This window comes from Sarcophilus harrisii, chromosome X, assembly GCF_902635505.1.
Source record: "Sarcophilus harrisii chromosome X, mSarHar1.11, whole genome shotgun sequence".
Taxonomy (NCBI): domain Eukaryota; kingdom Metazoa; phylum Chordata; class Mammalia; order Dasyuromorphia; family Dasyuridae; genus Sarcophilus; species Sarcophilus harrisii.
The window spans coordinates 35,919,469-35,941,461 of record NC_045432.1 but is presented as its reverse complement, the minus strand read 5'-3'; positions in this window follow the sequence as shown (position 1 = coordinate 35,941,461).

Genomic DNA, 21,993 nt, shown 5'->3' with positions numbered 1-21,993 from the left:
CAAGGCAATTAATTTCAAGGTGAGAATCCGTGAATTAAAACAATTAAATTAAGTCTTGTTCTTTTTTTGACATCAATAAAAGTTTTTATTCATTTGATCTCTTTGATTCTGACCTTGAAAAAAAATTCTCTCTCTGTGTAGAGACTGGTTAATTTACAGATGATGTGGGTTTTTTTCCCCCTTTTTCTTTATATGAGCCTTAACTTAAGAATAATATCTTGTTTTTGGTTTGAATGTTATCCATTAGCCTTTCATTGCCTAGCCAGCCATTCCATATTAAGCGGAGTCCCTTTTCCACTTTTCAACCTCAGGCTTCGCAGTTTGGGTGCTCCTGGTTGCGAGGTACTCTCTTCTGCTGAAGAAGAAGAGTACTCTATCAGGGAAGGTCATCCTACCCATCTTGGAGAAGGATGCACATGGAGCAGAGAGAGAAGGGGATTCCGGCCAGATCAACACTGGTGAAGAATGGAGTGAGAGGTATTGCGGTCCACTCACCCTCACATCCTCTTTCCTGTCCTTTCATTGTTAATCACCATAGTATCATAGATCTAAAGCTATAAGGTAGCTCAGATTCCATCCAATCCAACCCTGCTCATTTACAAATAAGGAAACTGGGGCCCAAAGGAGGGAAAGTAGCTTGTTCAAGGTCTCTTAGTATTAGAGGGGAGATTTGAACCCAGGTTGGAAACAGTGCTTTTTTTCTACCATGTTTCCTTCTATCCTTTTTCCTTGATGACCCATAATGGGTAGTGGGACCCATCACGATGGCAACTCGTACCAAGCCTGGGGAACCTGCCTTTTAAGCTTCTTAGGCTCTGAGATGGCCAAAATGTTCCCAGAGCATGAGACTTGGTACTTTGGTTCACTAGGATCTGTTATGGCTGGCCTTGGACACTTTAAAGAGTTAGGAGACCTTGTGAAGATTTACAATAGGAGGATTTATCTTGGGAACTGTAGATGCTGTTTTCACTGTTGAGTTAATGATATAGCATAAAGAATCCAGCAAAGAACTAATAGAAAGCAGACATTTGTTTGAAAGCGGCCACATTGAAATCCTGGAAGAAAACAACCCTGAAAGCAACAATTGCTCATCTAGACCAGAAGGCCAAGGCACAACTCAAAGCCTGCCTTAAAGCCTCTCATACTATCGAAGTTGATCAGAAACTTATTTTAAGAATAGCTCTAAGGATTAGTGTTTTTTTTTTCTCTATTGCAAATGCCAACCCTTTCTCATAGCGTAACCCAATCAGAATCACGATGGTGAATGACAAAGTTAACTTCTGGCACACTTGCAAAGTTAAGAAACAAAAAGAGAAAGTGATAGCAGATTTCCTACCTGGGAAGTCTTCCTCCATGGTAATAATGACTCTCATTAAATGATTAGATAAGTGTTCTGAGTAGGAATAGTGAGGTCCTGATCCCAGGATTAAATTCACTAAGGCCTTAATGTGCTAGGGAAGAAGGGCCCAATTAACCAAAAATGGGCCTGATATTCCCCCATAGGCCCTTGAAATCATTGCATGAAGAATCCACCTATGTTAATTCATTAATATCCCTCCATTGTTGGAGTGTTATCAGCACTTCCATTTGGAAATGTGTCTGTCAGAAAAATGGGCACCACATCAGACTCATTAGTTGCTCCTTCCTCCTCTCCCCTTCCACCCGGGTACAATCAAAGTTGATTTCCTCCCTCAGAATTTGAGACTTCCTTAGAGGGAGTCCTTCTGTCAGGTTTACGTAGACCTAAAACCAGAGAGTCACAACTCCATTATTTACTGGCCACGTGACTATAGGCAAGTATCTTTACCTCTTGAGTCCTCAGGTTTCCTCATCTAAAACAATTTGCTGGACTAGAATGGGTAGTGGGTATGGTGCTGATTTGGAGTTAGGAAGTTTGGGACCTTTGGGGGATTTGTGGTTACTTAACTTCCCTGCATCTCAGGTTGCTTTCTTAAGATGGCAAGTTCTAGATGGCTTATGATCTGACAAGTTAGGATCTGCCCAGTAGAGGGAGTTCCCACGCCCACGGGGAAGCACCGGTGAGACCTGTACTCCCTACTTTGCAAGTTAGCTTCCATTATGTGTAGGGTTCTATTATTGTGTCTCCATCTCTGTGCCCATAATTGCAAGATGCTGACCCATACTTCCATTTATATGTACGGGATTGACAAATGTTTTCAACTTTGTGCTAATGGTTTTATGAAGGTCTTCTGAACGCAGGTGGTTGGTAGTTTGGGTAAAGAAAAATTTCTATTCTGGTGTGCCTTTTGGGGCCACTGGGTGGGAGGAGAAAACTACACGGCAGAGATGCAGAATGAAGGTGATAATCATCTACCTTGTTGAGACTCTTCTTTGGCACTTAACTGTATGGAACACTCGTAATGTGTATGATTATCCTGTTTTATTGGTGTTAGTCTTGTCTCCTCAATTTGATTGTGAACTTGAGGGCAAGGGACTGTCTCAGAAGTGCTTGTCCCGGGACATTGGTGGTGACTGTGGGAAGAGATGCTAGAGCGGTCAAATCAATAGGACTTTGGAACTGCTGGGCTCTGACATGGGAGGAGAAGGAAGAGGAGACAAGAAGACTATAACTCTGAATATGGGAAACTAGGTGGTGCCGGATAGAAATGTCTTCTGAAGGATGAGACTTGTTCCCTCTCCCTGGAGGGCAAAACTAGAAGCATTATTAAGTAGAATTAAGTAGCAGAGAGGCTGATTTAGGCTTGAGGTCAAGAAAAGCTTTCTAACTATGAGAACTGTCACAAAGTGGACCCAAGAGAAGCCTTGAAGGGGAGTGGCTAAGGAAGACCTCACTGCAGGTTTCCAGGGGAAGGGTGGATGGTCATTTGTTGGGTGTGTTGGAGAAGGGATTTGTCTTCAGGTATGATGGGCTGAAATGACCTCAGGATTCTCTTCTCCACCCTGAGATGCTCTGATTTCTCTTCTGGTGCTTGCCTGCTTGGGTAGATTTTTGAGCTCATCCATCCATCAGTAAAAATCATGAGCCATCCACACCTTCCATTCATCCATATATCCAAGGTGTGACCTTCCTCAAGATCATTTACCGTGTGAGCATGGGTGTAACACTGACACCGGACCTCTCTTCTGGCTCTTGCTACATGGCCGGCCTACCTCTTTTTTCTGATCATACATTTCCCGGCTAATACCTTTTATACCATCCCTTGTATGCCAGAGGCAGTCTCCTGCCTCTCTGCTGTTGTGTAATCTGTGATTTTTAGTACGTTAGAGAGTGTGGTGTTCTCAGTGATTTATGTCTTGGGAACCGTCACCCGCCCCAAGAGGACAAAGCCATTTTCAGGACCCCTACACAAGACCGACCCAGAAATGGACTCCAGGAGTCAACCCAGGGGGTAAAAAGACTTGTGTCCTTCAGATATTTATCTTGTGAAGCCTCCACAAGGCCAGAAAGTATTTCTGGAACCCTGGGTGACATAAGTGACACACCCAATATACCAGGCTAATATAACTGGGATTTCCTGAAAAGTTGGCTCTGATGCCAATTTCAGGTGATTGATTCACTTTCCCTTTGACTGAGTTTGGAAACTAGAAGATACATTACCATAAGAAAAAGTTTGACTCCCAGATATTAAAAATCATACTTAGGACAGCAAAACTGCTCTGATTTCATGTTTACTAGAGTGACCTTTTTTTCCCATAAAGTGTTATGCAGAAGTCACAATGTACATAGATCACACTGAAAGTTCTTTCCCTTGAGGCTTGAGTCACATGATGGGGATAAAGCCCTGTAGATTGCCTGCTGTTTGTGATGATGTCAGATTGGGAGAAACTCCTATAGCTTGGTCTAACCCCCCCACCCCCAAAGTGCTGTCCTTTTAGAGCTAGTGTGGAGGTTTACAATATATACTCACTTGAGTTGGTGGGCACCGATTGAACACCGAAGGGTTTATTTGGAATGAAGCAGAATTTCCTAGTTTAGAGCAGACCCCTAGCCTGTTCTTAAGCATCTTTGAAGGCTGTTTCCAGGTCTAGAGCTGAGATGGGTCAGGAATTGCTCATTTTGTACTTTCTAATTAAAGAGTTTGGGCTAAAATCCCAGCTCAGCCTCCTACTGCCTTTTTGTGCCCACAATCTGAGACTCAGTTTGCTCCTCTGTAAAATGAAGGGATTGGCCTGAGTAGAATCTGAGATCATGCTTGTTTCCTCAAGACTTTGGAAGGCTTGAGGAGAGTTTAGGCTTGTAGTTGGAGCCCCAGTGGCTGAGAGTCTCTACCAGCTGCTTAGAGATTTAGCAGGAGTATAAAGCTCCTACTGTGGGTGGGGTGGGGAGCCAGAGTTGGCAACTATTTCCTCATGGGCTTATTTTGGTCTCCCACCTTCCTTACTTCACTGATCTCCCAGCTCTCCAAATTTACATCATTGTAATACTCTCTCCCCACTAGGCAAAAATTCCAGATCTTGGGAGTGGGGGATTTTGGTTGTTTTGGCCAAGAGAAAACCACATCTTAGAACATCCAGTTGTCTTTTCGGCCCTTTTGAAAGGTGTAATTTATCCAGAATTGCAGGTAATTGATCACTTTCTCCATATAGGCTCTGGAAATGCTGTAGGGGTTTTGATTAGCTGATAATGTTGTATATCACAGTGTCTATTTGATTTGTATATTGGGCAAAATTGAGTTCTTCTCACTCTCCAGAATGGGGTGGAGTCTTAGCAGAATCTTGGAAATCTTTCTGCACTTGTACTACCTAAAGCACCAAGGTAATTAGCAGTTAGAATCTGACTTAATCATGTAAGTTTCCTCTCACTTTCCCCATGCCCCTAAACTAGTCCCAGGCAAACTCTCCTTCTTTAGGGGTAGGCCTTGGAGGGCATGGTTCCAAAAGGCTACTGGAGTGGACAGGTTGCTGGGGGGGGGGGAGGGGGATGGTTACCCAGAGGCCCGTGGGGAAAAAAAAGTTCCACCTGCCACCCCTGCTCAGCCTTCGGCTGGCCCCTCTGACACTTTTAAACACAGGCCTTTTCTTTTCTTGGAGCCCAGGGCCCTGTTGGCTAATTCTGGGTTTGAGGTACTAGAACTTTCCCTCAAGCATGATGAACCCTGGGATTTTAAGTTAATGATCCTTCAGCCCCAGTGTCTCCCCTGCTTTTAGGATGGAAATGTAGGCCCAGCTCTCTCAAAGCTGCCAGGCCTCCCTTGCTTGACAAATCTTAGTTTATGTACTTGTTTCCAGCCCTTTTTCCTTCCCTCTTTCCCTCTTCCTTCCTCCCTCTCTCCCTTGTCCTCTCTTCTTCTTCCTTTTCACCTTTCCCTCTCTGTCTCTCCCCATAGATTCCCTTCTCTTCTTCCCTCTCACCTTTATCTCTCTCTCCCTGTCTCCCTCTCCCTTCTTTTCTCTCCTTCCTTTCCTTTATCCCCTCCCTGCTCTTCTTCCTCTTCTCCTGCCTCCCCTCTTTTTCCTTTTTCCTTCCTTTTTCCCTTCTCCCCTCAAATTTCCCTATACTATCTCTCCCCACTTTCTCCCTCTGTCTCTCCCCTTCCCTATGTTTTTCTCCCTGCCTCCTTCCCCCTTTCCCTCATCTCCTTCCCCATCTCTTCTCTCTTCCCCAGATGCCTTCTTCTACTTCACTCTGCGCTGTCTCCTTCTGTCTTCCATTTTGCTCTTTCCTCTTTGCTCCTCATTTCCTCTCTTCTCCTTTCTCTCCTCCTTTGTCTTTCCTCTTGCTTTCCTTTTCTTCTTCTTCCTTCCACTCTCGATTCTATATCTTCCTTCCTCTTTCTCCCCTCCCCTTTCCCTTTTTCTTCTTCCTGTCTGTCTGTCTCTCTTACTCTGCTCCCAGATCTATAGGTACAAATGACAGGACCCAGTCTTTTCTTTTCTTTTTTTTTTTTTTGTAAAACAATAATATATGTTTATTAAAGAGGCAAGAACAAAATGTGCTCTAATTTATTCAGACAGATTTTTCCATCAATGAGGTTAACTGAATAACAGACAGTAAAGTACTCCCCCTTGAATGACAGAGAACTGGGCTCTATGGACTATAGTTGCTCCAGTTGTCCTGAGCTGATTCATAATTTCCAGACCTCACTATTAACACTTGTTGATTCACAAGCCTTCTTTCTGTAAACTTCTGTCATTTTTTTTTTCAGGACCCAGTCTAATCTGAACAGTGGCAGGTTGCTCCCAGTCCTGCTCTCCCATTCCCACCCACTGTATATTGTCCTATGGGTCCCTTGGGCCCAGCTCACCCTATTAGGGATGGCAGGGCTTACAAGCTACCTTTTATTTCTTCATCTTAAGCTTTTCTACTCAGACCAGCAAGATACCGATGAGGGATGGAAGGGCAGGGCTCAGCTCAGCTCTGCTTTATGCTATTGTCATCTTCAATCCCACCTAATATGTTAGTGACCGGATCAGTACTGATGGTTCTGTCCCCTATCCTCAGGATAAAGTGCTGACCTTTCAGAGCCTCAGTTGTCTTATCTCCTGTCTGAAAGAGAACAGAACTGGAATGAGGCTTCCTCTTTGCTGAGAATGCAAAGTGGAACTTCCACCTTCTTTCCCCACACCCTGTTGAATGGCCTCCCTCTTCAGCCCCTGGATGAATGGACCTTAGCTCAAGCCACGCTCTGGGGAATCATCTCTGGGCATGTGATCCCAGAGCACGCGTTCTTGGTGTGGCCCAAGAACTCAACATTCATCTCCTTTCTTTCCAGTTCCTCTCTCTAGGATCCCGTTTTCCATTGAGCCACAATCAGATATAAAGAGACACAGGCAGCAGGAAGGGCTTCACTTAGGGCTGAGTGGGCACAGGAATGAGTGTTTCTTGAGAGCTGGCTGGGCAGCTTAGTCTCAAAGGAAAGGAGGCCAAACAGCTTCTGTCCTCACCTTCTGCCCTCCAGGGCCAGTTTTGATCCATCTAGGTTTGGGAGTCATCAAGCCATGTGCTGACAGAACCTGAGGCCTTTTATTCCCCAAATCTGGCTTGATCTTTGGCCTTCAGTGGCCTGGCCCTCCTCTGGCAAGGGAGTAGCCTGTTTTGTTCTACCCACTCCCCTCTGGGCCTGCCGGAAGCTTGCCTCCCGCTGGCCAAAGATCACATGAATGTGCTAATCTTCCTATCCCAGGTGTATACCTGCAGAGAATGGCCTCAAAATCTAACTTCAACCTTCTCACCTTCAAATGTGACTCTGCCCTGAGCTGCTTTTTGTGTCCCTGTCTCTACCACAGTACTGGAGGGACCGCTTTGTCTTCTCCACTGTGAGCTCTTGGAAGCTCTCAAGGTCCTGGCTGCCATCGTGGCAAGGGCAGCTGGATTAAGTGTGCTAAGTGATAGGGTTACAAAAATTGGGAAAAGATAGGTTCTGCTCTTGAGGAACTCACAATTTCATGGAGGGAAAAGACTGAAGTTGGTCTTCTGTCCCTTAGGGCCAGAGCATGATCTCCTCAGGGGCTATCCGTTATGAGTCTACCTTCCCCAGAGAGGAGATGGCATAGGGAAATATGTCCCTGAATTGGTGGGGAAACGTTTGTCCCTTTGCCCTTACTAAATCTTCAAAAGTAAACATCCCTTTTTAAAAGCTGAAGACAAAATAAAATACAAGTCTTAGCAGGATTCCAAAGTCCAATTCCCCCTCCCTCCCCATGTTGGCGCTCATTCCTGGAAGCTTCTGTAGTGCCCTCAACCTCTTGTCTTGTCTCCACTCAAGTGCTTCCAGCTTAATGGTTTCTGAGGCCTTTTAATCTTATTTTTATTTCAAACAGAACAAATACAAAATAAAAATACATTTCCATATACTTATGTATACATATATATGCATGCACATATATGTATGTGACATAAATGATGGAAAAGAAAAAAGATTGTATATGAAACTATATATCTTTATTAAATATATTTTTAAGAGTTTTTAACAGCTTTTTATTTTTTCAAATACATGCAAATGTAATTTTCCACATTCACCTTTGCAAAACCTTGTGTTCCAATTCTTTTCTTCCTCCCCTAGATAGCAGGCAATCCAATATAGGTTAAATATGTGCAGTTCTTCTAAACATATTTCCACATGTATCATGCTGCACAAGAAAAATCAGATGAAAGGAGACAAATTTGAAAAAGGGAGGGGGGAAGCAAGCAAAGAACAACAACAAAAGTGAAAATAGTATGCTTTGATCCACATTCAGTTTCCATGGTCCTCTCTCAGGATGCAGATGGTTCTCTCTATCACAAGTCTATTGGAACTGGCCTGAATCACCTCATTGTTGAAAAGAGTCACATCCATCAGAATTGATTGTTATGTCATCTTGCTGTTGCTGTGTACAGTGTTCTCTTGGTTCTAGTCACTTCACTTAGTATCAGTTCCTGTAAGTTTTTCCAGGCCTTTCTGAAACTAGACTTCTCACTATTTCTTATAGAATAATAATATTCCATACTATTCATATACCCCATTCCCCAACTGAGGGGCAGCTACTCAGTTTCCAGTTTTTTGCTATTACAAAAAGGGCTACCACAAACATTTTGGCACATGTGGATCTTTTCCCCTTTTTTATGATCTATTTGAGAAACAGATCCAGTAGAGACACTGATGGAGCAAAGGGCATGACCAGTTTTATAGTCCTTTGGGCATAGTTCCAAATTGCTCTCCAGAATGGTTGGAACATTTCACAACTCCTCCAGTAATGTATTAGTGTCCCAGTTTTCCTACATCCCCTCCAACTTTTGTCATTCTTTTCCTATCATCTTAGCCAATCTGAGAGGTGTGAAGACAACCTTAGAGTTGTCTTAATTTGTATTTCTCTAATCAATAGTGATTTAGACCATTTTCTATATGGCTAGAAATGATTTTAATTTCATTGTCTGAAAATTGTTCATATCTTTTGACCATTTATCATTTGGGGAATGGCTGGTATTCTTATAAATTTGAGTCAATTCTCTATATATTTTAGAAATGAGGTCTTTATCAGAATCACAGAATATAAAATTTCCCCCCAGCTTTCTGCTTACCTTTTAATCTTGCCTGCATTGGTTTTGTTTGTACAAAATCTTTTTAATTTAATGTAATCAAAATGCTCCATTTTGCATTTTATAATGTTCTCTAGTTCTTTGGCCATAAATTCCTTCTCCACAGATCTGAGAAGTAAATAATCCCTTCTTCTCCTAATTTGGTTATAGTATTTAGTATACGTAGTATAGTATTTAGACCCTTTAGGTCTAAATCATGAACCCATTTCAACCTTATCTTGGTATAGGGTATTAGATGTTAGTCGATGCCTAGTTTCTGTCATACGGTTTTCCAGTTTTCCCAGCAATTTTTGTCAAATATTGAATTCTTATCCTAGAATCTGGAGTCTTTGGGTTTACCAAATACTAGATTATTATAGTTATTGACTATAGTGCCTTGTGAACCGAACCTGTTTCACTGATCCATTATAATATAATACACACACACACACGCACACACACACACACACACACACACACACACACACACCTTTTCCTTCCCCTTTCCCCACACCAGCTCTTCTCTGGGGAAGGTAGACTCATAACTTAATGCAGTTCTTGCGTAGTGTTAATCCCACCAAGTTCATGCCCAGATGTCATGTGACTACCAATGAGTCCTTCTGCTGGCTTGAAATCCCAGAAGTCACTCCTGAAAGTCTCATTCCTTGGGGCATCAGAGCTGCACGGGGGCTACAAAACTTGGCCTAGATTTCGACCTCTCTTTTCTTGTGGCTAGATATTACAATCATGACTCTTTCTTCTAAGAGAGGAAAGAAATGAATGAAAAAGTGCTCTGAGACAGTATGGCCTCTGAAAGGTGAAAGCCTTAAGGCCCTTCCTCTTACACAATCTCACTGGACACCATGAAAGTCACCCAGTTCTCTGGGAGAAGCCCTGCCAAGGATTTTGTATAGAAGTGCTTCCTGTAGGAAGGACCACACATATGGAAGCCAGAATGTAAATTGTAAAGTCTGTTTGAATGTTGAAATGGAGAATTTATATGTACTAAACAAAACACAACAAAATATTGGTGACTAGGAAACTGCCTGAAAAAAAATCTCTTTTGCCTCCCCAAAAAAGTGTCTCCATAATATCCAATAGTCTCAATATAGCATTCACACTCACCTCTGGCAACAGAACCAATAAAGGTCAGGAGCAACGATGTCAGGAATATTCTTTTGGTCATGGCCAAGCTTAGTGAGTATCCCCTGAATTTCTAGTTCTCCCATCTCATTATCTAGGATAGTAGCTGATTATTCACAGGCATGACCATGGGCTGTCCACCAGTGTGTTTACCTAGGACCATGTGCTCCCTTGCCCGTGGCCGTTGAGCCATCATCGACTTGGGATCATGTTCTTGATGTAGGGTCATAGTTCTTAAACTTGACCCTTCCATCCTCTGTCATAATCTTGAATGATGACTGCTGTCACTATAGTCTTGCTATGATTGAGATGATCAGTGATGGCAACATTAACACGAGGCTTTGCCTTCCTCTGAGTCTTCTTGGTCTCCACAGTAAATGAGGGGCAAGGGTGGGATCTGTTTGGGGTTAGGAAATTGGACCCACTCCAGAAAGTTGACCTGAAGCCGATAGCTCCGGAAGATTATGCATCCAGATCATGTGTAGAACATCAGAATTGCTGTCATTGAGACAAGTGGAGAGAGGGTATATATAAGATCTCTCATGTGTCCATCCCCTTGTCTCTTCTCCCAGTGGCCACAAGCCCAGTTAAGGTCCCTTGTCACCTCCTATTAAAATAACCTTCCCTCGGATCCTTTTCAATTCTGATCTGTTTCCCTTCCAGCTGCCAAAATAATCTTTCTAAAGCATAGATATGGCTGGGTTCCTCTCCTCCAATTTAATGAACTCTCATGTCTCCCTTTCACTTCCTGATCAAATGTAAATGCTGCTGTTTGACATAGAGAGCCTTTCATTATCTAGTTCCCCATGCTTTCCCAGGTATGTTACACATCACTGTTCTTCATGGGCAAATTGGCCTTCTAGGTGTTTCTCACAGGTGCTGAGCCGTCTCCAACTTCCGTGCCTTTATCTCTCATGCCTAGAATGTCCTTTCTTCCTCCCTTCCCTTGGAATCCCTGTTGTTCTTCAAGACTCAGCTCCGGCACCGCCTACTACTTTCCAAGGTTACTTTGTATTTTCTTTATATATACTTACATATGTGTACAATTTGCCTCTCTCTTTAGAACATAAGCTAATTGAGGGCAGGGACTGTTTAAGTTTGTCTTTTTAAGCACAGTTCTTGACATGCAATAGGCACTTGATAACGTGCCTGTAAATGGATTGCTCTAACTTTACCACATTTCACCTCATCTTTTCCAGCATATTGCCCCCTCTATCATCTCCACACTTGCACTAGACTTCATTCATACCCTGTATCCTGGCTGTTTCTCTGTTGCCTCTACAAACATGCCCATGTATCCCGTATCCTCAAAAAAACCCTCATTTGATCCATACATCCCTTTTAGATATCATCTTATATCTTTCCTCCCTTTTGTAGGTTAACTCCCTGAGAAAGCTGTCTCCAGCTGGGATCTCCATGTTACTTCTGCTCATTCTCTTAACTCTAGAGTCCAGCTTCTACTCTAATTATTTGACCACAGCTCCCCGCAAAGTAACCAGTCATCTTTATTTCCCAGACCGACTGGTTTTTCCTCAGTTTTCTTGACTTCTCACCAGCCTCTGACACTGTGAATACCTTTTTCTTCCTTGACAGTCTCCTGTCTCTGGGCTTTCTTGACAGTGATCTCTCCTAGTTCTTCTGTTGTCTGATTGGTCTTTCTTGAACCCTGTGCCAGATCTCCATCCAGGTTACATTCACAAGGGTCTGTCTTGGACCCTTTTCTTGTCTTCCCCCATACAATTTCTTTTGGTGATCTCATCGGCTTCCTTGGATTTAGTTATCATCTCTGTGAGTTCCTCCTGGAACCTCCATTTTGAGGAAGGGCCTGGACCTGTTTGTATTTCTAAGCACTTAGCACAGTGTCACGTACATGTTAAGAGCCAGTAATTCTCCTTGCTTTGCCTTATTTATTCTGTGATTTACTTAGAAAATCATTCTTCTATCTGAGGTTTTGACTTCTGGATTTCACCACCATGGGTCATCTACTTTCTCATCCTCACTTCCCTTAGATCTTCTCACCAAGGAAGCTTTCTGTGTCCCTTCAATTCCCTTCTCCCATGGGTGAATTAGGTCTTTCTGGAAATTTTCTTTAGGGGAAAGGCTCAGGCCAATCATCCTTCCTGCCTCTCCCAACCCTGCTTCTGACCCTCCAAACTTCCCTACCATGTCTCAGCTGTCTTTTTGGAAGTTCCCTAATTTCCCCTGACCCTTCCATTTATGAGTTCCTTCTGGAAGCTGCGGTTAGAGGAAAGGCTCAGATCTGCCATTTTTCTTTCCTCTGCAGACCCTGCTTCTGACATTCTGGCCTTTGCTGCAGTTCTCCCACCCCAAATTCTCTCTGCTCTTTTCCAGCTTCCTTTTATGTTATCTTTATTATAATATAACCTCTTTGAGGGCAGAGATTGTTTGTCTTTTTGCTTGCATTTCTATCCCCAGACTTAACTCGGATCTACTTATCCAGTCCTAACCTTTCTCCTGACCTCTAGTCTGTCATTTCAAAGTACTTATCTTCCAGACAGCTTAAATTCAGCATGCCAAATTGAGCTTATTATCTTGTCGTCCAAACCCTTCCCTTTTCTGAACTTTTGTGTTACTGTTGAGGGTAATACTATCATCCCAGTTCCTCCAGGTCACATCCTAGGAGCTGTACTCCTTACTCTCACTCACTCCCCAATTTCTGATCTTTTGTCAAGTCTGTTCTGCCTTTGAAATCTCTCTTAAGCCCCCAGTTTCTCTCCTCGGGCCTAGCCCTCCACTAGGACAGGCCCTCATCACCTTAGGCCTGGATAATGCTGAGAACCTGCTGTTGCATATACCTGCCTCTGATCTCTGCCCACTCCAGTCCATCCTCCACTTGGATTCCAAAGTGATTTTCCTCAAGAGTGGGTCTGACCGTTGTATCAGGAACTCCTTGCTAACCTTTAGTAGTGGTTCTCAAACTTTTGTTTTCAGTATCTTTATCCTATTAAAAATGATTGAGGATCTCTACACAGCATTTTTGTTTATCTGGGTTATATTTATAGACATTTACCATATTGGAAATAAAAACTGTTTTTGAATTTGTAGACCCTCTAAAAGGGTTTCAGAGATCCCCAGGATTCTCTAGACCATACTTTGAGAACCAAGGATTTAATAAAAATCCCCTATTTATCTTTAAACCCTTCCCACCTTTCCAGTCTTGCATGCTGTTCTCCTCTACCTACTCTACACTTTTGTTGGCATCCCCCCATTTCTAGATTGCTTGTTTTTCTTTTCAGGCTCTTGGCTTTCTTAAAGTCAGTCATAGGTAAAATCCCCCCTTTCCCAGTCCCCCTCAGTGCTAATGTCTTCCCTCTGAGATTATCTATTTTTTACCCTGGATAAATCTTGCATGTATATAATTATTTACACCCTGGCTATTCCACTTTGAATTCTTTGATGGCAGGATGCTGCAGTGCCAGGGACACAGTGAGTTCTTAATGATTGCTTGTTGACTAATCCCCCCCCCCACTACTTGCCGTGGCTAATGCTTTTGTTCAAGTCAAATTATGGCCTACCTTACTTGAGATTGTAGAATCATTGTTCTGAAGCTAGAAGGGACTACAGAAGTCACCTGGACCTCAGCTCCTTAGACTGTGATTCATGACCACATATGGGGTCTGATAACTGAATGTGGGAGTTGTGAAATTATGGCTTATTATCAGTAAATGTTTAATTTGCATACCTATTTTATGCACCTACATACCAGAAGTTACATAAAAGTTTCTTGGGCTAAAAGGATTGCAAGTGGAAGTAGTTTAAGAAGCCTTGATCTACTAATTTATATTTTAATATATTTAACATCTACTGGTCATCCAGCCATCTGGGGGAGGGGGTGGGGGGAAGAAGGGGAAAAATTGGAACAAGAGGTTTGGCAATTGTCAATGCTGTAAAGGTATCCATACATATAACCTGTAAATAAAAGGCTATTAAAATAAAAATTAAAAAAGATACTTCTGAAAAAAAAAAGAAGCCTTGATCTATTCCAACCCCATCATTTTTCAGATGGGGAAATTGAGATCAAGAGAAATGGAATGGCTTATTCACGGTCACATTGGCAGAGCCATGATTCAACTTCAGGACTTCTGCCTTGCAGTCAGCACTCATGTTGGGATGGATCTTTGATCTCTTGATCCTTCCATAATTTGACTCTTCCCCCCAGTATACTTTATCAAATTCTCGACCTCCCACTATATACTTTATTAAGCTCTTATCTTGACTATATTTGTCCTTGTGTCCTCTACAAGAGGGTTCAGAATTTGGGGATTTGGAATGAAAAGGGAGGACTTCTTAGAGAGGGCTTCTACATAGGATTGATGGAAAAGGCCTTCTAGATTTAGTCTTCTACTGGATTTGAATCCCAGCTTGCCCTTTTCTATTTTTTCTTTAGGTCCCTTTTCATCCTTGGACCTCTGAAAAATGAGGGGGTTGGATTAGGAGGCCTGGGAGGTCCCTTCCAGCCCTAGATCTGTGAGTCAGTGACCTAAGTAAGATGCAAGATGATAATTTTACGAAAGACAGAGTCTCAGAAGTGTGGGGTTGTTGGCAGCACCTGAGCTGAAATGAGAGCAGGGTTCCCATTCCAGGCAAGGTCAGGAGTTGCTAACCTGCGATCTGTGCACTTGGGATGGAGCGAGTGTCTTGATCACTATTTCAGCATAAATGGTTTGCTTTGTAATGCTCAGCAGTTTCTTTTCTGCATTTCAAACCTTATTCTGGGAAGGTATCCATCAGTTTGCCCGATTTCCAAAGGAGACCGGACATAACAGAAAAGTGCCCCCTTGCCCTGGGCTCTGGGAGTGCCTGGTGGCTGGAAGAGTTAGTTCCAGGGACAGCTGGGCTCAGCTTGCCTGGCACACTGAGGGTTCAAAACAAACTAGGTTCGGCCTTTTTCTTTGTTTTAATGCTGTGGAAACACATTGCCACCTAGTGATCTTTTAGAATAGTGTTGCTAAAAGCCCCAAACCCAGCCTGTTTTCTCCAAATTCTTGCCATGAATTTCATTAGACAGACATTTATTAAGCACCTAAATTAGTGTCAGGCAGTATGGTAGGGCTGGAGGTAGAAGATTAAAAAAAATCGACAGGCTTCATGCTCTGCTTTTGCCAATATTTTTATTGCAGGTGCCTGTAGAAGGGGATAACATATACAGATAATTCTGTTACGAGGAAGACAATGATGGGGAACAGGGAGGGAAGGAAGATACTGGAAACATTGGCTTCAGTCTCTACCCTCAGGGTTGTGGTTGCATTTTGAACATAATTAGCAGTTATTTAGCCATCACATGCTGTAAAATTCACCTGCTCTGTATACTTACTGGAAGTGGGCTCTTCAACCTTTTATAATTTGTACCTAGTATCTCTCTGGGAGACCTGCTGGGTTAAATTGCTTGGGGAGGAAGTGCTCAGCTCCATAGTTATCATTTCCATCTCCATAAATCCACTGATTTAAAAAAAAGAAAGCAATTAGGACAACCAGATGAATGGAGGGGGCTACTAGATCAGGAAGAAGTAGGAACTGAACCTGAAAAGAAGAAAGGAATTCCAAGATCTGGATGTGAAAGGAAAGGAATTGTGGGAATGGAGAAACTGGTGTCAGAAATGATGGGGTCCACTTCAAGACTAGCTATCTAGGTCTATTTGGCTGAAAGGTAGAGTGTGTGAAGGGCAATTTGGTGGTGGGGAGGCATGAGCTTTAGGTTGGAAGATGAGTTCTGATTTTTTTTGAATTTGAGATGCCTTTGACATCTTGGTAGAGATGGTCAGAAAAATAGGTTCCTGTAATGTGGCAATGGAGGTGAGGGATGAGGACTGATGATACAGATTTGTGACTCATCTGAATAGAGATGGTACTTGAACTTATGGGAACCAATTAAATCATTAAGAGAGAGAACATGGGGAGAGAGATAGAAGAGGGCCAAGACAAGTCACCTTAGTTTAAATTATTTTCTGGATCTGAAAAATATTTGTCTTCATCTTGATTAGTTTCTCTCCTCCCTCCCTCCCACCCCCGACCCCCTACCCCCTTTTAAGAGCAACTAAAACACTGGTTGCAGGCATGAGTCACCCCTGCAGCCTTGTGATAGGGCTTGAGCCTGCCTGCTGGGAAACTGCCCTTCCTGTGATGTGACAACATTGCCATCTTTAGGCATTTTGGAATACTGCTGCTAAAAATTGATTAAAACCAATTATTTTCCCCTTAAAAATATTTTTAAAGCCCCCCAAGACTTGATGGATGCGTGTTGTCATTTCAACATCCACCCTTCTCTGTGACAAAGGAAAGCAATTAAGCAACAGTCACAGAGATAGCGGCTGACAATTGTAGACAATACTCATTCCTTGTAGTCCCTTACCTCTTGACCACAAGGGGAAAAGCTTGTTTCATTCTTTTTTCCTTGGCCTTCATTGGTTGGGTTTTTTTGGGGGGGTTCCCCCATTTCTTGGAGTTTCCCCCCCCCTTTTTTTTTTTTACTGATCTGTTGATTTACATGGCTGATTGTTTGAGGTCTGCTTATTTTACTGTATTACTTCATACAAATCTTATGTTCCTTATATTGATCATTTCTTATTCCTAATATTTTATTGTATTTGAGTACCGTAGTTTTTCCATTCATTCAGTTCATCTCTCTTTTTTTTTAACTTTTTTTTTTTTATTTAATAGCCTTTTATTTACAGGATATATACATGGGTAACTTTACAGCATTAACAATTGCCAAACCTCTTGTTCCAATTTTTCACCTCTTACCCCCCCACCCCCTCCCCTAGATGGCAGGATGACCAGTAGATGTTAAATATATTAAAATATAAATTAGATACACAATAAGTATACATGACCAAAACGTTATTTTGCTGTACAAAAAGAATCAGACTCTGAAATATTGTACAATTAGCTTGTGAAGGAAATCAAAAATGCAGGTGGCCATAAATATAGGGATTGGGAATTCAATGTAATGGTTTTTAGTCATCTCCCAGAGTTCTTTTTCTGGGCATAGCTGGTTCAGTTCATTACTGCTCCATTGGAAATGATTTGGTTGATCTCGTTGCTGAGGATGGCCTGGTCCATCAGAACTGGTCATCATATAGTATTGTTGTTGAAGTATATAATGATCTCCTGGTCCTGCTCATTTCACTCAGCATCAGTTCGTGTAAGTCTCTCCAGGCCTTTCTGAAATTATCCTGTTGGTCATTTCTTACAGAACAGTAATATTCCATAATATTCATATACCACAATTTATTCAGCCATTCTCCAACTGATGGACATCCATTCAGTTTCCAGTTTCTAGCCACTACAAAAAGGGCTGCCACAAACATTCGTGCACATACAGGTCCCTTTCCCTTCTTTATAATCTCTTTGGGATATAATCCCAGTAGTAACACTGCTGGATCAAAGGGTATGCACAGTTTGATAACTTTTTGAGCATAGTTCCAAACTACTCTCCAAAATGGCTGGATTCGTTCACAACTCCACCAACAATGCATCAATGTCCCAGTTTTCCCGCATCCCCTCCAACAATCATCATTATTTTTTCCTGTCATCTTAGCCAATCTGACAGGTGTGTAGTGGTATCTTAGAGTTGTCTTAATTTGCATTTTTCTGATTAATAATGACTTGGAGCATCTTTTCATATGACTAGAAATAGTTTCAATTTCTTCATCTGAGAATTGTCTGTTCATATCCTTTGACCATTTTTCAATTGGAGCATTCAGTTCATCTCTTAGCATTTAGCATCAATTAATTAATTATTAGCAAAGCATTAATTAAGCACCTAGGATGGGCGTGACATTGTGTAAGGCTCTAGGATTACAAATCAGTCAGTCAACATTTATTAAACGCACACCATATGCCAGGCCCTGAGCTCAAGGTACAGTGACACAATTGCTTCCCTTAAGGAACTAAAAGGGGAGACCACAAGAAAGTATAGAAATAGATAAAGAAAATAATAGAAATAGTAGAAAATACATAAAGAAAATTAATAAAATGTGAGGTAGTTTGGGAGGGAGGAGGTCATTCCCTGGTAGTTGAAGGGATTTGAAAAAGCAGGGAGGGCTTGGGTTCTAGCTTGGGTGGAGCTGAGGTGGGAGGGGCAGCTGCTCTGGCCAGGAGACGGAGCTGAGGCAGCAGCCCTTCTTTGGGTGCTTGAGGATCCTCAAAAAGATTGTTGCAGGGTGTGGCTGAGTAACTGGAAGCTTGATGGTCCCCCAAAGAAGTATGGAAGTTTGGTGGGAGGGGAGACTTAAGGGGGGAAGGTGATGAGGTGTTTTTGTGGACGTGTTGAAATGGAGATGCCCATGGGGGTTGCTTCTGGAGAGCAAAGCCTTCCTTCCGGGAAGGATTTTAGGGCTGAATTTGAAGAGTTGGAGGTTTTTGTAAATAATGGGTGATGTATGGAAGAAGAAGAGGGCCCAGCACAGAACTGGACTAAATCTACCTCTTCTAATTCTTAACCTCCAGAAAATGACTGTCTTCACCCATTTCTGTTGTTTAAAAAAAAATGTTCTAGGAGTAAATTTACCAGGAATCTCAATAGATACCAACTCAGTGGCTATGTAAATGAAGTCATTTCAATACTAAAGACATTTCTTTCTGTCCTCCCTCCAAGTATCCATCTGCCTCTTTTCTCCACTCATTCTGTTTTCCTCTCTTAGACACAATGGGTTTTTTTTTCCCCTGATACAAACACACTAAACACTTTATTTGCAATGGGCTGATAGAAATTGAGGTTTTCAGGAAAACAAAAAAAGGTAAGATAGAATAAATCACAAAAGTCCTTGCTCACTGTACAAAAAATCCATTGGAAATGTGCCAATGGTTTCAAAGTTTCCAATTTAAGCACTGAATACAAATCAAAATCAAGAATAAAATGGCCCTCAAACAGGGAATAATCCAAACAGCTCCATTATGAATTTTTTAAAAAAAGATACCACTTCAGTCCTCAATCAGCAAATTGACAACTGAAGGGGGGAGTAGTTGGAGGGGGGAAGGGGGCTCCTTTGTTTCTGTCTGGTTTTCTTTCCTCCTTTCCCTCTTCCCTCCCTCCCCCAGCAGCAAAGAAACAAAGACCTCTCTCCCTCTCCCCCTCCCCTCCCTTTCTGCAGCCACAGTGACGTGGCAGGCCTGGCCTCCATTTTCATTTCCAGCTCTGCCTGCTCAGGCCCAGACTTGTGTGTAACATGGAGGCTTGACAACAGCGCCTCCGAGGCCTCTGTTGGCGTTGCAGCTGAATTGACTGCCCTCTCTTCTCCCATTCCATGGTCTCTGACACACTCTCAAGGCATCTTGGGATAGTGCATCTCTGAAGGCACCAGAAGCCAGGCTCTGTATTTTCCATATCCTAGCCACAAGTAGAATACAGTGGAAAAATACGAGCCTGTTATGCTTAATCAAGCCCCACTGGCTGATATTAAGTGGAACACTGAGCATAAAAAGGCAAGGCATAGTCCCTTTTGCCTTCCACTGGAGGATACACAGAAGAGTTCATTTGAGTAAAGAGAGAGCACTAGTTTAAGCCTCGCCCATGGGATCTGGAAAGTAATCCCTCAAACTCAGTCTTAAAGGAAGTTTAGAATCCTAAGACTTGGCAGTGGTGAGGAGTGAGGGCCAGTCAGGCATGGGGAAGGGCCTACCATGGACAAACACACTTAGGTAGGAGATAAAACTTCCCCGGTTCTTTTTCCCCAACTTGAAATCATTTTCCCCTTTCTCACATATCCTTTGAATGTTTGTCTGTGATTTCTTTTGCCCTTACTCTGTATTATGACTTGGACCCCCCTCTCTTACCTCCTTAATATTTGACATTATACTTGATGGTTTTCAGAATGCTTTAATTAATACTCTTGACTCCACAGTCTTTTGAGGTAGACGTAAAAATTATTATTATCCCTGTTTTTTGGTGAATGAAAAACCAAGTCCTGAGAGGATGCTGGATGGACTCAGGATTACCCTTAGTATCTGGGGCTGGATTTTGAGAGCTGTCAAAAGGTAAGGGCCAGGTTAAGATGGAACCGCTAATCTTCTTGCCTTTAGGCCCAGTCCTCTTACATGTTATACCTTGCTGCCCCAAGGGCAGGGGACTGCCTTTTGAAATCTGAGTACCATGTGCAGTACCATCTTACACCTAAAGCTTAGTAACCGTTCATTGAATCGTATAAGAGAATTTAAATACATTAAGTTCTTCCTTTCCAATCATAACCACCTGCTATTGGAAGTGCCCATACCAAATTCCTTTATGTCATGTCATCCAGAAAAATTACTTCTGTTTCCCACTTTTTATTCTGACAACAATGGGGTCTATAGGGCGGACTTTCTCAAACCCAAAGACCTTACTACATAAAATGGCAGCAAGCCCTGTTCTCACAAAAGAATCAGTGCATGAAGAGCAAGGCCTTCCTCTACTCCAGCGCTCTGACCGAGTGCAGATCTAAGCAGATGCTGGCCGTGTCCTTAACTGGGAAGAGACAAAAGTGGCCAATCAATCCAGTTCTAAGCTTCATTTTTCCTTTCTTAACTTAAAAACCATTTGAAGTTTAAAAAAATACCTGTATCCTAGATGCCCTTGGCTTGTGAATCAATTTATTTTTTTTCTTCTTTCTTCCTTCCTTCCTTCCTTCCTTCCTTCCTTCCTTCCTTCCTTCCTTCCTTCCTTCCTTCCTTCCTTCCTTCCTTCCTTCCTTCCTTCCTTTCTTTCTTTCTTTCTTTCTTTCTTTCTTTCTTTCTTTCTTTCTTTCTTTCTTTCTTTCTTTCTTTCTTTCTTTCTTTTTTTTCCTGAGGCAAATGGGGTTAAGTGACTTGCCCAGGGTTACATAGTTAAGAAGTGTTGTTAAGTGTCTGAGACTGGATTTGAACTCAAGTCCTCCTGACTTCAGGGCTCATGCTCTATCTACTTCGCCACTTAGTTGCCCCCAATTTATTATTTTCAGAGTATACTTTGACCTTCTTCCTTTAAAAAATGTTGCTGATTAAAAAAAAAAAGGACCAGATATTTGATACCTACAGAGTATATACAGGATGATAGCATGGGGAGAGATTAGCATAAATTGCCAGTGTTTCTCTTTCAACAGGTCATATGACCAAAGGTGAATATTTGTAAACTGTCTGAGGAGGGATAGGGCGACAGACATGCCCCCTCGCCCCAGGAGGGCCATACCTCATGTCTAAAACACACTATTTCAGTCGTCTTCCTGGTCTCAAAATGAATGTTTAAAAAAAATGGAGGGGGGGGGGTACAAAAGTGTGGTGTAGGGAAGACTGAGGGGAATTTGGAATCAGAAGACTTAGAATTTGAATCCTGGCTCTGTTGGACTCCAGGCATGGCATTTAATGTCTCTGGGCCTCAGCTTGCCCATCTGTGAAATGAAGGTTTACATGGCTCTTCAGAGGTCCGTTCCAGAACAAACTTCTCTGGTCTTTGAGAGACTGAGGAAACATTTGCCAAGCTAGATGCAAGCGCCCTTGGGAGATGATGAAATGACAGAAAGAAAATGTGGACAAGAGAAACCGAGTTGGAACTTGTCCTAAATTGTTTGGACCTCCAGAACATTTCTGTCTTCAATCTTGATGATTTTCTTTCCCCCTTTGAAATGGTACCAACTCCCCTCTGTGTTTCTAGCATTCATCACCCCTCCAAACACATGATCTGCTTCAGCCTGGCTTTAATATAGTGAAGTAATATTATGTTGTTCGCTCTTTTAGATCTTGTTGCTAAAAGATGATTAAAACAGACGATTTTTTTTTCTTTTTCCTTTGGGTATTGCTGCTAAAAGATTATAAACTCCAGGTCTGTAGTCTTTACTGTGTGTCAGGCCCTGTGCTAAGCAGAAACAGCCTGTGCCGGCAAGAAGCAACATTCTAACTGGAGA